General features: G+C 42.5%; 1 long non-coding RNA gene across 3 annotated transcripts in view; it reads left to right on the top strand.

Moving 5' to 3' along the window:
* The first annotated feature begins 9,380 nt into the window (after window positions 1-9,380).
* Window positions 9,381-15,381, top strand: part of LOC139609896 (uncharacterized) — a 32,603-nt gene continuing 26,602 nt past the window's right edge. Inside the window, exons 1-3 of one of the 3 annotated variants that reach the window (XR_011685399.1) lie at window positions 9,381-10,650; window positions 11,349-11,515; window positions 11,616-11,786. This is a non-coding gene — a long non-coding RNA (uncharacterized lncRNA). The remainder of the gene's footprint in view (window positions 10,651-11,348; window positions 11,516-11,615; window positions 11,787-15,381) is intronic. The other 2 variants (XR_011685397.1, XR_011685396.1) reach the window with 2 other exon arrangements.

Below are 15,381 nucleotides of genomic sequence, written 5' to 3'. Positions count from 1 at the left end.
AGCCACATTGTAAAAGGACTTTGCGTGTGTGTTTATTCCAAAGTCCCTGATGTTTTGTCTAAATCGACTTACTCTCTAAGCTCACTCCTTTAATCTTATTTGAAGCTGCAATAAGCAGTCTTGCTGGTTGGCAGCTCTAAATGCAAGCGTCAATACTCCAAAAACCTTGTAATGAGATTTTGGTAAACTGGCTTCTCTGAAGAGCTTTACACAAAAGACTGTCGAAGGGACAATGGCTAAACAATCAAGCTTCTGCCAGATAGGTTACAATTAGAAAATGCCACTGAAAATACACTGCATCTCCTCATTGTTGCATCAGTTTTATGCTGAAGGGATGATATCCACATTCATATTTAAATGTGCATTTTGGCTAAAAGTGTCACCTAGATGTCAAGCAGTCAATCCACCAATCAATCAGACTTTATTTGTATAGCCCTTTATACAAAGTGTAACACAAAGTACTTTACTTTTTTGCTTTTAAAATGTAACAGTGTCACATCTGGGCAAGTTGGGTACTAGGTAGTGGACTTACACTGATGTACTGTATGTACCGATTATTTAAAACTGTGGTGGGGATTAGAAACCCCACTAACATGAGAGGTTACAAAATTATTACAGGGAAACATAGAAACAGGAAAAAGCAACTCTTATGTACATTAACTATGTTTTAATTATTGTACATTTCTCCAATCTTTGCTATTGCATATCAAAATACTGCAGTTAAGGCCTACAGTCGAAAAATAACTGGGAACTCAGCTGGGAAACTAACTTCTAATGAAGTGGTTGTGTGCTCTGTCTTTTCACTTTTAACTCCAACTAGCTGCTTATTTTTGTAACAATGTCTCCCACAGTTAGCTCCAGGAAATACACAGGGACAGGATACAGGGGACTGGTATTAATCTTAATGCCAGAACATGGACTTAGTAACAACAGGATGGTATTCAGTCTCCCACAGACAACCAGGAAGTACTGGCTCCTGGTACAGACAAAAATGAGAGGGTATTTCAGTGGAGCTTTAATCAACTCAGTATCTCAGTGGGAAACAGAAAATAATAAACATGATTTATAAAAGTAAAAATAGTAAATAATATAATTTTAAAATACAAAAATGACTAATAAATCAAGTTTACAGTAATTATGGCACCACTAATATGGTGGCTAGCACTACAATATCTGGGTTCGTTTTTTTCTCAGCACTGAGTCATTTCCTCCCTAGCATTTTGTTTTTAGGAATATACACAATTTCATTCAATAAAAAAATGAAAGGGAGCAGTCATCTCTGAGCAAGCATCCTGGCAAGCTAATTGAAAACTGACAGTTTGAATAGATTATTTTCACAGAGAAATGTCTGCTGTTTAAGTGTTGTTACCAGGTCTTTGCATATCGAGACCTCAAAAAACAAATAAAAACGGCAAAACTGCAACTCATAAGCAAACTGTTCAAATAAATATCTCCATGCTAACAGTGCCACCGATACTTCAGACAGACTTTCCAGGCATCGTGTGTTTATTACACAAATGTGATCAAGGATATTTGGATATTTGAACCCACGTCGCCAGTAAGAATCAGCTAAAAAGTAAGTAATTGTATAAACAATGCCATGTCAAAGTTTTCCAATATAGTGTACCTGATGGCAGTCTGTGAGGAGTGTGTGTGGGTTAAGGAGTACTGTGTTTATCTTGCTCTCACCACACTGCTGATCCTCTGCCAAGTGGGTCAGTCTCACTGGAGCAGACAAACATTGATGGAGCTTTACAGGAAGAAGGAGGTGAAGGGAAAGAGAGGAGAGGAGAGGAGAGGAGAGGAGAGGCTGGTAGGTGTGTTTATTCACCCCCGTTCCGCTGGGAAGGTTCCCCACTTTTCCTCGAAATCTGTTCACATTTTACAGACTTGAAAAAGGAGGTCACGGGCCACAACAAGGCCGCGCTGCAAAAACAGTCGTACTCTGCTGAGGTAGGCATTTTCCTGAAAGTGGAAATGTCTCCTGTATGTATGGATGTGTAAGGGGATTTACTGTGTGTCTGTGATTGTGTGGGAGTCCAATCGTGTGCACGTGCTCACATCTTAACCACTACCAGACTCGTCCCAGATGTGAATCAGTGTGAAGCAGCTGGACAGTTTCTGGGGCTTCGGAGGTGGTCAGGGCCACGTCTGCATAAACAAAACTGCAGTGCTTTATATTCTTAAGCATCCTTATGCACACGAGTGGATATAGGTTACAGTATTTACACACACGCATATGAAGACACACTAAGCACTTTCATTATTTTGGGTTTAAAATGTGTAGTATGATTGACTTAAGAGCTAAGTAGCCTCTTAGACTGCTCAAATTACACAATAATCTGGCAGCCGGTTTAAGTTCTGGCTCAGAGTGTCAACAGTTTTAGGGTAAGATTTTGAAAAAAGAAAAAAAAAAAAAATCTATGTAATCTTGCAAAAAATGAACATGCCCTAATTTTTTGATCTCCAGTTAAACAGTTGAATGAAAAATCAGGAGAGGCCAAATATAATAATAACATAAGCATTGTTTGAGTTGGTCTAGTCATGCAGTGAGCAATGTTTGAAATCCGATTAGGTGCTTGGTTGGATTGGACTGAACAGTGAGACGACAGCGTCGAGTTCATGAGAACCAATCCAGAATTAGGGCAAACAGATACACATCAGGAGTTTCTCTCGGTGCTGTTTCCAGTCGCTTATGTGGCCTGTTAGCAATACAAGAACCCTAATTCTTTGCAGTTACAGCCGTCTGCCAGCCAAACGTGTCAGACTTGTCACTGATAACATCAGGACGGGCAAACCAAAACTTCAAAAATAACCAGTGATTTGACTTAATGATAATCTAATATGTCTTGTGCAGAAAACAGTGCTGAACATACTTTTCCATTATGAATCACTTGTGGTTCAGTATGAATCATCAATGATATTTGACTAGAGCATTTCTGAGGGAAGCTTTTAGGCTTGTAGGCTCGAGAGGTGACAGTTACAGTGTGTCCTGATGAAGACCCAGTTTCACATTGAAAATTGATCCATAGAAACAACATAGACGCCCCAAATCAAAAAGGACCAGTGTTAAAGACCTGATCACAAAGTGACCCAAACACAGACAGATGTGATCTGATCTGGTCAACCTCAAAAGACCCATATGACACCAGCACTGGCAGCGGCGCTCAGCGAGTCACCAAGTCATAACAGCTGTGGTTGAAAAGAGGGGTAATAACTGGGATTTTCCCTGCACGTAATAGTTCACACTCTCACATCAAAAAACATATTTTCTACTCTGATCATTGTGACGCAGATGTGATCATATCAGGTCCACTGGTGGTCACCCCCAACACTTAAGACGGGGGGATTTGTGACTAAATGGATTTACTGGATTTACTCGTGGGTGGAAAAGAAAATCAGAAGCCATATTTTATGTTCAACCTTTATGAACTTTGACATGCATATTTGCGGTGATGATGATGATGATGATGCCGACGTGACAAACTCGCCTGAACTGGTAGATTATTAGCTCTGTTGCACCACCAAGTTTTACTCAACCTCCTTCACAAAAGAGCAATGGTTTGTCGACAAGGCAGGAGTCCACACTACAAATAGTGCACATCTTTTTAATAAACTTGTTGACTGTTCCATTGGTTGCAAGGGATTGAATGGAGACCTACATTGCAGCATAATCATTCTCAGTATGTTCATATTTTCACTAAAAATATGGCTAAACTTGACACCAATATAAGCAAAGTGTTTGCATGGCAGGTTGCGTTGTTTTTGTGGGCTATTGAAATACTAAGTGGTAAGTGGTAAGTATACTAGAGTGGTATGGAGATTGTGGTGGATATTTTTACCCTGCAAGCATGTTATTCCATAGGATGTAGTTAAGAGCTAAAACAAAGAGCCTGTTTGCTCTCACTGATACAAACTGCTGCTGCATCTCGACAAAATTTTCATCTTTATAAAAGCATTTAAAAACCACTGATTTAAATGAATCATGTCACATGATAATTCAGAGCAGAACTTGTCGTCTCAGCTGCTTTAAAACCAGTTTGTTGCCATGATGTACAAGTCTGCTGAGTCAGCGCTGGTCTGCTGCCTGCTTCTGGTTATCTGATACTGTGTAGCTCTGCTGTTGATATAGCAACATTAATCATTTAAATTCAGGGGGTTTTCATTCAGGCTTATCGACTGTAGATGTGTGTGTATCTGTAACCATGTAAATGTGGATGCCTTGGTCAGAGGTGGTGAGCTCAGCGCAGAACAGCAGCTCATAAACATGTTGTAGCTGTAGGCCGTGACCACCACAAACACACACGGGCCAAGTCAACCACTGAAAGTCCCTTTTTCTCTCGAGCTCACACATACACACGGACAAGCAGCCTCTGAACACAACGTCCTGTCCGGCCCAGAGATCGACTGCTGTTAGCTCATTCAATCTGGATCGAGATGGCGCAACGTGTTATTGAAACGCACGTCCTCTCTGTTTGATGAGGGTTTGACGGCTGCTGCTGTGATGCTGAGGCATCGCTTTACGGAGCCCACAAAACGAATCAATTTTTCCTCTTGCAATCGGGTAAACAGTTAAAGCAAGAGCAGGGAATTTTGACATTTAGAGCGAGGAGCAGAGGTTATGAAACACATCTGCTGATAAAGTATACAACTGTGATGTTTGGAGAAACAGTGTCTTCAGGTCTGGTATATGCAATGATAAACACACAATGAATCCGCGCTAGAAGGCGATAATGAGAGAAAATAGTGTGGAAAAGCTCCTTTATTGATGGGTATAGTCAGGACACAGTCGATTAGGATAGAAAGCAGCTGGATTTGTCAGTGTACGTGTATAAACTGCAGTACAACTGAGGACTCATCTGAACTGGGCAAACTCTAAGACATTTAGTGGACGTTCAGGTGGCTGGGTTGTGGTTGGCTCGGACTTTGAGAAGAGGTTATTTCACAGTTAATGGTTTGGTTTAGGGTTCGGATTCAAGCGTGGGTTTGGGGTTTGGTTGTCAGTCTTGTTGACGGAAGGTTCCTTCATACTGATGCATTTATCTGTTTGCAGGTGTATGCATGTACAGTTGAAGCTTTTTTTTTATTTTTAGCAATATTAGCAGTAAATGGACAAGTTTTATCAACCTCCCAAAGTGCTTTACACTGCAAGCTAGGGTTCAGTATAGTGGTTATAGCGATTACTGGACAACCCACTCTACCTCCTGATCCACAGCTGAGCCTGCGGCGTGTCTGTCGGGATGGCAATGCCAGTCTGTTGATCAGTCCACCAACTGAAATATCGAGGAAAATCGAAGATGTTCTCTTGGTAAACACATCGCCTTCTATTTCTTTTCCAAGTGGTGCATTTTACTCAGAGGAGCATACTCAACATTGTAAGATGTGTTACTACTTTCAGGGGAAATAAACGAATGAACAGTAAATCCTGTTGCTTCAGTAAAAAACACAACACTGAACCAATAACATGGCCAAGACCATCTCTTGCTTGTGGTGCTGAGCACAGAGAGAACAGCTTATCTGATCATTTCATTTTGTGCTCCTGTAAACATTTTGGTGGGAGATATTGATCGGATTGATTAGACAAAACCATGTAATGGCAGCCAGTCTCGGGAGTACGCTGCAGCCTGTGTGGTTGCCAAGTGCAGAATAAGTTTACATTCCTCCTAAAACATTGTTATGTTCGCTGGAGGAGGTCATGATGACATCCTCATTGTAAAAGAAAGAAAAACGGACATGATATTTTCTAAATCTGTGTCTGAACTGGTGCACAATAATGGTCTCTTGTGATGTGTTTATGAACGAGGAGCTGTCAATCATCACTTGCTTTAAAAACAATATGAAATGAAGCTGAACTTCCGGGTGTGACCAGGAGATGAACTGAATTCATTATACAGCAGACTCGATTTAACAGTAGACTGTTAGGAGACAAAAATGTCACACATTTAGGCTCCAAAATTATGAGTTTGTTCAGGTGTCTAGGATGTGAATTTAACACCCTGCAAAGCTGATCATGTCATTTCTCACAAGCTTCACGTCTTCAAGCTTGAGAATGAGTCACAGTCTGTTTAAAGACATGTCCCATACAAGTGCAGCATCGCAGTATTTCTGTTTGTACCCGGAGCTACTGCCTGTTCTAACGTACCCATGCATGTGTTTTGTTTATGCACACTTCGCAGCCCTGTGCTCAGGGACTCCTCACCATCCTCCCCAAAAGCCCCCTCAGTAACCTAAACCCTCTGGCTTTGACAAAACATAATTAAACGCAATAAAAACGTGACCTACTTTTACGCGATCGCAGCCAGAGACAAGACGTCCTGAGTGCAGACAGGATGTCTTTGAGGATTAACACACACACACACACACACACACACACACACACACTTTCTCTTTCCTTCTCCTGCGCTGGCTCTCCATGTAAACCTGGTAGTCTACAGACAGATACACACACACACACACACACACACACACACACACACACACACACACACACACACACACCTATCAACCGTCTCAAATTCCCTCCCCCTGCCCTCGTTTGGCCCACATCCCATATCGCCTCATGGGACTCCCACCTCGCCGCAGCCTCAGGTCACAGCTTATTTGCAGAGGCCATCTTTGTTTCCCACTCGCTCCCACTGCACTGTTTTCATGGGCTGGGAGTCACAGGCATGCTCACGTGCCACCCCCCCATCACACTTGAACTGGGAGCATAGTAATTCATATGGTGGCAGAGAAGTTGGTTGTTTTATGATGTAAGTGATGAGTTACTATTGGGAGAGTAATCTAAGTACCCTGATGCATCAGTGCTAAGAAATGCTGATAATTATGGTTTGGCCCAGGTTCACCTCCCACATGGGATTATTGTAGAATACCACCGTGTCAGTACATTGCCATGGATGTGGGAGTCTGATGTTAAAACAAATAAAATAAAATAAAAATCTAGCTCCTGCTCTGACTGTAAAAATCTCTCTTGAGGAGTGATTCAGTTGCACGTAGGAGGGTTGGAAATGATTTGCCTTAAAATCTGTCAGGGACTCAAAACACGCTAATCCATTTCTATCAGTGCAAAAAGCCAAAGACAAGGAAAAATGACAAGTGAAAGACGTATGGATTTAACAAAACATCACTCTCATCCCACTCAGGCTTTTATTTGCGAGTGCATCAGGTCGAAATGTGAGACGATGACTTCCAGAAGCTGCTGAGGCAGATTTCTTGATCTAAAGTGTCTCCTGGTGACTCATCGTAGAGGCTCCTCACCTGCCTGCCCACTCAAACGCACACATGCAATCACACAGCAGGCCGCGCGCACACATCCGAGGCTTTATGTTATTTTGACCCCGCTCATTTTCCCAGGCCATTCAGGCAGCTAAAGTGAAGCTGTCACTGCTGGATGAGCTCTGAGGCCGTTAGCACCGCGGGTCACTGTGGGGAAAGGCCGTCTGCAAAGCCAATTAGCCTCTCAGCGCACCATAAAAACAGACCGAGCCTGCAGCTCAGGGGAAAACTTTCCTGGCTCAGACTGCACGTGGAGGATTTTTTCCAATACGACAATTTGGAGCGATGGGCGGTTAAAAAAAAAGAAAAAAGAAAGAGTACCAAAAAAAAAAAAAAAAAAGAAAGTAACTCAATCTCCCCACTCCCAAAATATTTGCACTGCTGAGAAAAACAAAAGTGATCTGATTTCTGTTTGAATCCATTTTTGGTGACACACTTCTCTGAGGAGCCCGGAGGGAATTGTGGAGCAGACACATAATCTCTCTTTGACAGGAAAATTACCCAATCAAGTCTAAATGTTTACATACTGTATACCAGCGGGGGAAATGCTGAAACACTTGGTGGCGAGGTTCATCAGAGACCAAATGGCTGCAAGCAAGGTCCCAAACAAACACCTGTCAAAAAGAAAAGTAAACAACAAAATGCATTTTTCAGTGATAAATGACACAGTGCAGGTAACATGTGACTCAGTTTGCCTTTTCTTAAAACTTTTATTTCACTAGTCTCTGCAGTAATGAAGGAAAAACTTGTGAGTGAAATAAATAATAATGACAAAAATAACTTTATTTATAGAGCACTTTTCTTAACAAAGTTACAAAGTGCTTCACAGGAGAATAAAACCAGATAAAAGAGAAGGATAAAGAGCTTTAGTATAGTAAAAAGAGAAGAACAGCATAAATAAAAAACATATCATATACCAAACTTTATGCTATAGGATCTGGCAACGTCATCAGAGTCATGATGATGTCATCAAGGTTATCCTGGATTGGCCCTGAAGACAAATGTAATTTATTTAGTTTAACAAAAAGTCTGTTAAAAACTGGGGCACTGAATTTGAAAGACACAGACATTTACCAGGTAGGGAAGGTCTAACGAAAAGATGCCGTTGGTTGCATTATGGGAAGTGTAGGATCCAACATTATGACTAAATCTGTGTCTTGCGAGTATCTTTTTAATATTTTTTGTGAAATCTTATACCCCTGTGAATTTGCTTACAAAAACCAATCAAGAAAAAATCCATAAATGATTTAACTAAAGGGCTATTGATAGGCATCAGTGAAATATCTCATTTTGGCAGTGGTTGCAGCACTTCAAGCTGTATCCCTGCTGTTAGATAACCGAACACTCTCTCTCCAGTTCCTCTGAATCCCTACAGGGCGACTCTTTCTTTCCTGAAGGTGTTAATAGTGATTATTGCTAATGGGCACTTGTGTAGTAGGCTACATTTGCTGGCTCTCCATTGGAAGGAAAGTTTCTCTCCATTCAAGGAGCTTGCATGTGCATTTCCACAAGAAAGAGAGGGACCAATTAAGCAGCACATCAAGTGATCATCTTCCTTTATACACTGTAAAAACAATATTTGTTTTGACAACATGCAGCATATGAGAACTCCTCTCCTCTTCTGGCTTTTCTTGGATCCCTTTCCCTGAAACCGTGCTGTATATTATGATTTATGTCTTCTGTGATTACAGCAGAGAAAGGTAGTGGAGGATCATTGCACCAACACAGTGTGGCCTTATTCAGTCCAGACGCCGTGGCCAATCAAAGTCAAAAACCAGAACTGTTCTTGAAGTTGGCTCACTTTACTGATACAAAGACGACAAAGAGAAAACACACACAAAAAAAGGAGGGGAGGGATGGGGAGTGGTTGCCAGGGAGGGGTTTGCCCACCCACACACTGACCCACAAGCACAGATATGCCACCTACAGCACTCCCTCCACCCACACACACACACACACACACACACACACACATAAAGGCTTTCAGACACATGGAGACCCAGTGATGTTTTGACAACAGTCCCAGCGTGATGTTCAGAGCATGGATCAGACTTTTGCCCTCTTTCTTTCACTTTCTTTCCCACTCTCTATGTCAGCTCATGCCTCTCTCTCTGTCTCTCTCACACACATCCACACTCACACACACACGCACATACACATATACACCAAACACACACACATTCTCTCTCAGGTGATCCAGATCACAGTACTTAATGTGTCACGCTTGACTTTCGCCTCAGGCTCTGGGTCTACAAAGAGGGGCGGGAGGTTTTCCCACACAACCTCCCAGGTTTGAGCTTTTACACATTCACTCTACAAAATTAGAAACACAAGGCTTATCCTCTCAGTCGACTTTTGACCAGCATCCCACTTATATCTCATCTCTTTTCTTACTTTCTGTAACTTCAAAATGTTGTCAATTCATTTGAAAACGAACAAGAACTAAAACACAAGAATCAACCCTCCGAAAACAACGCATGATTTTGTTTCCACTTCCTCCCAAACCTCTACATCCATAAGTATGTGTTAGGATAGCCCTCGGAAGAAATTCAACATATAGGCCATATTATAGTGCAATATATGTAGTATAAACACCATGAGCTTGCAGTTTGGAGCCTGGGTGGCCATGCACAGTAATAAAACCCATCCTCCACTGAATGACTAAAACTCCTGCTAACTACAATAGAAGCCACTTTTGCAGCTGGGTTATAAGAACCAGTCCATGATAGTTGCAATTTTTGAGAATCAAAGTAACAGATCACTTAAACGTATTTGAATATTCCACGTCACATCTAATCAACATGGCTCACAACACGTCCCGTGTGTGAGGAGCAGGTCTCGCTTGCAGAGTGCACATTTCCCTGCAGTTGTAGTTACAACTCATGAAACACTTCCACAGAATAGATCATGCACTTCTCCGTAGGGATAATATCAAGTTGATCTATGCAATGAGGCAAACGTGCAAGAAATGATGTGTGCGTGCTGCTGCTCTGCGTGTGTGGTGCCTTCACCTCGTGCATGCTTTCAGTTTGCACGGTGACTTGTTAATAAGCTCCTCCCAGCTCAGCTAATTGCTTAATTTGTTTCAGGTGTGCTGTACAACTTACTTGCACTTTACTAGGTTGGGTGTTGGTCCTTGTATTTGATACAGTACACGACGACAGGATGAATGCAGGGAGGTTGGCAGTTAATATTAGTATTAATTCACTCTCTGGCCAATTGGTGGCAACAGAACAAGTTTAAAACAACATCCAATGCACCTTATAAAGTAGTCTTAGCTGACGTGTTAGCAAAACATTGCTTATGTACACAACCAGCAGACACAGAGCAACCTAAGCACTGATTTGGAGTCGTGTTTCTGGCCACTTCATGAAGGTAAGTCCAACATTCCCTCTCTTTCTAGCTGTGTTTTGCTCTTGAAGGGAAATATGTCTCACTATGTCCTCTAGCTGGTTGCTAACTTTTCCTCTCTGCCATTTGGGTCTGCTCCGGTACCACACAGTGAACAGCTGAGTGAACCAAATCAGTAAAGTTGCGGGTGGTAAAGCCAAAACAATTATCCAAATGCTGCTAAAACGTGGTGTTTTTCTGCTTTCCTGCTTAAAGACATGGTTAGCATAGCTAAAGGACTCAAAGCAGGGGGAAACCACTAGTCTGGCTCTCTTTAAAGGTATGAATTAAGCAAACAAGATATAAGTTTTAATTAGTGAGCTTTAGAGGCATGATAGATGGATTTTAATCATTATTTTAACAGATGCAGGCTGGCTGTTTTCTCCTGCTTCCGCTGTTTAAGCTAAGCTAAGCATGTCCTGGCTTCAGCACACAGACCTGAGAGTGGTAGAATTTTTTTCATTTAACTCATGTCAAAACAATGGTGTCAATCTATTTGTTTGATATAAAAATATCAATCAGTGTAGCTTTGACAAGAGACAAAATTTGTTTTTTTCTGTCATAAATTCATCTTGTTTGCTAGTTTTTTTTTTAAATATTCTGAGGTCATGTTGGTCCTCAAACAATCTGGGGCAGAGTATTTTGTGCATAACCAGGCCTGACTAACACTCACACCTTAATAGGCCACCCAGGGGTGTTAAATCACCCCAAAACTAGCCAACCCCCTTGGCCATCCGGTCCAACCCAGAAGCCCTGTTGGAGATCCCTTTCCTTCTGGAGCCCCTGTCAAAATCTCTGCAACAGATCTGCCAGAGATCCCCTCACATAGCCAGATGAAAGTCTGCTACCGGTAAGTAGGCCATAAAACCGCAGGACGGAGGGGAAAAAAGAGAACGGGCCTCGGTATCCCGTGCCAAAATACAACCACCCTTCCCTCTCTCTCTCCCCAGGCCTCCACTGTCCACACACCCAGAGCATCCTCCCCTTGCAGTGCCCCCACCCTCAGCTACCGACAAACGGGTCAGGAAGCCATTTGACGGTGGGGCACCCCTGTGGTAACCATGCTGGAGTACAGGGCTGGACAACAAGGCAGGAAGACGAGAGGAGATCCAGATTGCTAGGTGAGCTGCAGGGTGTCAGCAAGGTGTCACTGTAATTACCCTCCATCATCACCCCACCCAGGAGAACTCAGGCCCTATGACTTAGCAATTGAATAAAGATGTGTGTGTGTGTGGGGTGTGTGGATTTAAGGAGCCAAAAAGGAAGCTCCCAACAGCTGTTCCTCTCATCGCCTTTAACTGACGAGGGGAAGCAACCTCCCTCTCTCTCTTCTCTTTGTTTCTGTCTCCATCCCTCTCTTCTTTCTCTTTCTTCCCCCGTCTTCCTCCTCCTTGTCATCGAAGTGGATCAGACCCGAGATCCTTGAACTGTTAGTCTGTCAAGAAAAGGATGTTTCTGATGGGCGGGGGGGGGGGCCTTTCCGGTGTGTGTAGTATAGCTTATTATCGTGAAACGTGTGTGTGCTGGTGCACAAGTCCTCTGTATCCTATATCATCATCATCATTCCCCCGTTGATGGACTCCTGGGCTACATCAAGGATAATTACAGCTGTATTAAATCCCCTGTTTTGTATTTGTACTTCTTGAGAAGACTTCTTGAGTGAATCTGAACTTGATCTGTGCGTGGATGATTTCCTCCCTCTCACTCCCTGGCGGTTCAGTATGAATTTGCTGAATATAAAGAGCTCTGCCAGAGCAGAAAAAACTCAAAACTGCTGACTGAGCTCTATAATACCGTCACTCGTTATCTCACCCCATTAATATGATTGGACTTGGTATGTTGACAAGTGATTAATGCATTAGTCAGTAGAGTGACGGTGAGCAACAGGTGCCTCTTTGTCAGTTTCCCGGTTGTTACAGGGCCTTTCTTTCCCGGTGGTGCCACTTTCTCTGACATCACTTACTGGACTCGGCACACGGTTCCAGTAGGCCGATGTTAAGAGCTAGGGGCTGGCATAGGGTCTGCTCAGCATGAGTTGCCAAGAGGTACATGCCAGTGAGGTGGAGGACTGTCAGCTCTTTGGCTGTTCAGCAGCCAGTGGCACAGCAGTGGTACAGTTAGAGAAACCAAATGTTTACTGGTGAGGTTATCTTTAGGTGCTGCTTGCAGAGTGATTGTTGACTAACCCCCTTGAAGCATTAACTCATTGGTTATGTGCCAGATCACTGGGGTTGAAACCTAGGCCAGTGTCATTAGCACAGTTACCTACTGCGTTGTTGCTATTGTCAACAAAGATCTCAATCTAGAGCACTTTTCATGGCTCCATTGTTGGGTTGTAGTGCAGATAAGCCACACATGGAAGCTATTTCTGCCTATCTCCCTCTGTAAGCCTGGTTCCTGTATCTAGATTATGTAGCAGGGTGTTGTTCATTTTCAGTGCCACACAGAGTACAGAACATGGCTTATGGATAACCTTAGTAAGCTGGCATCATGTTGGTGTCTTGTAGGTGTGTTTATGGGTTATTATAAAATGTCTTATACTGCCTCCATGCCAGCAGCATTTTGGGATTAATGTATTTCATTTTCCATTAATTGGCAGGACAGAAAACCACCAAATCCTCATCTTATTTAAGTCGAGTGGAAAATCACCGCTTAATGAAATAAATGCAGGAAAAAAACTTCATAAGATGTCAGAGGGTCAACAGTTACTTTTGGAAGATTTCAAAATATCCCAATACTTATTAATTTGAATGTTTGCAGCCAAGGATTCTTTCTTTGACTCTTGACTTGCACACAGGCCAACCAGTAGCAGAAGTGTTATAAAAGTTGTGGTTCAAGGCACTTGCAGCATGCCTCAGGCAGTGAATGGGAAACTGGGAACAAGTAATGGTTCTCTAAACTCTTGTGTGAGTCACACTTATGGACCAGTACAATGAATATTCTGTATAACTCTGAAGGTGACAAAATGAAATACCTGTCCACTTACCAAGTAAAATGTAATTTTTATGCAAATCATAGGCACTACAAACATGCCTGGGCTTTAGTTCAGAATTTCTCAAAAACATTTATAAATGTGCAAAATAAATGTGTAAAAAGTTTCAAGCTCCTAAAAAGACCTGCCAAGCTTTAACTTTTGATAAAGTCTGAAAGTTTTATGGTTTCAAAAGAAAGAGGAACATCTCAGATGTTACACATTTGAGACTTTTTGGAGCAGCCTTTTGATCTACAGACTTCTGCCACCTAGTCCAAGAGCATTGATCAGCTGGAGGGAGCTTTTATCCAAACAGAAGGTTGACCTCTTTTTGGAGACTCTGAGTTTCTCCCTGCTGCTGCTGCTGCTGCTGCTGCTTCTGTGAACTTAGAGCTAAACTGCAAATCAGAGAGTCTTTCAACACCCACAGTGGGAATTTCTGAATGCCCCATTCAGTTCAGTTTAGCTTGCTTTAACTCTTCCGTCCTGACTTCTTCAGATCTGTCCTATTCATTTTGATTCTATTTTTATACTGTTCATTTCTGTTTTTTCCTATTGTACTAGTGAATTAGTTTTATCATTCGTCAGTTGTGGACAATCAGGAAGGATATCTTGATTATATGAGACTGTGAGTATGATGTGTGGGAACTGCACGTTACTTTGATTCACTGCCAGAGGAAGTGGCGTCTTACGCTTCCTTTAAACACACCCTGACTTCCTCCCATGTCTCCCATATGAATGACTAATCCCTGCTCCTGCTGGTGATGCAGGACGGTTGTTGCCCTGGGACACCCAGACGGGATGGTGAGGGCTGTAAAAGCTTTACAGATGTGTGATGTCAGGTGGAGGTGGAGCTGACCTCAATTATTCCCAGCATTACTGTGACCAGTTGTGTCACAGTGGAGGTTATGGACATGCGTCAAAAACCGGGAATTAAAACTTTATGGAGTCGCCATAAATCTGTGAGGGGAGGTCAGGAAGTCCATCACAATGGCTTAAACTGCTCGCAGGAAATACGGGTCCTGTACTGTGACTCAGCAAAATCTGCCACACTGAGAAATACTGCAACTTAAAAAGGCAAAGGGGGGTCATTCAGAATTTGAGGCCTTTCAAGATTATAGTGGAGTCTATCTTTCATGAGGAAATTGCATTCGTCCATTTGATAAGCTTATCTTCCTTATAAATGCTTTTTTTAAGGTATTGTTGCTCAAATGACATTTACTTTGATTCTGACAACTTCAAAGTGAAAGTTGGAGGTTCTCCGAGTTTCAGTCACAGACTTCAGAGCTCCAGAGCTTAGGTGGAGTGAAAGATGATCCATTTGATGTAGGAGATTTGGTTAGTTGAGGAAATTAACCTGCTGCGGAGCTCCCTTGATCTGGTGCTTCTACTTTAGCCTGTAATGAGCCTTGGCAATATGAGAGTTCTCTGTCAGAGCGGAGGACAAGGTCAGGCTGTGGAGATTGATTCACAGAGCCCTTGCATTAACATCTCATGCACATCCGGGATCGCAAGTCGAACTTGAAAAATAACACCATTCTGTGTGTTTAGATGTATCTGTTTCAACATAGAGACGCTGGGGAGAGGTATCCGGGCTGGAGATGGAGTGATAGGGAGAGAGATGGAAGAGGAAAGAAAGGAATCAAGAGTCTTGGAGGAACTCTGGGAAAGGTTTGGGTTACTGGTTGCACTCTTGCAGGGAGGTGGATCCCTACATCTGCCCTCCTTGACTCTGTATGTCAAGG

Source organism: Trachinotus anak, unplaced genomic scaffold (assembly GCF_046630095.1).
Source record: "Trachinotus anak isolate AG129_WGS33_773 ecotype Australia unplaced genomic scaffold, CSIRO_AGI_Tana_v1 ptg000026l, whole genome shotgun sequence".
Lineage (NCBI taxonomy): Eukaryota > Metazoa > Chordata > Actinopteri > Carangiformes > Carangidae > Trachinotus > Trachinotus anak.
Note: the sequence above shows the minus strand (reverse complement) of the source record. Positions and strands in the feature narration are given on the sequence as shown.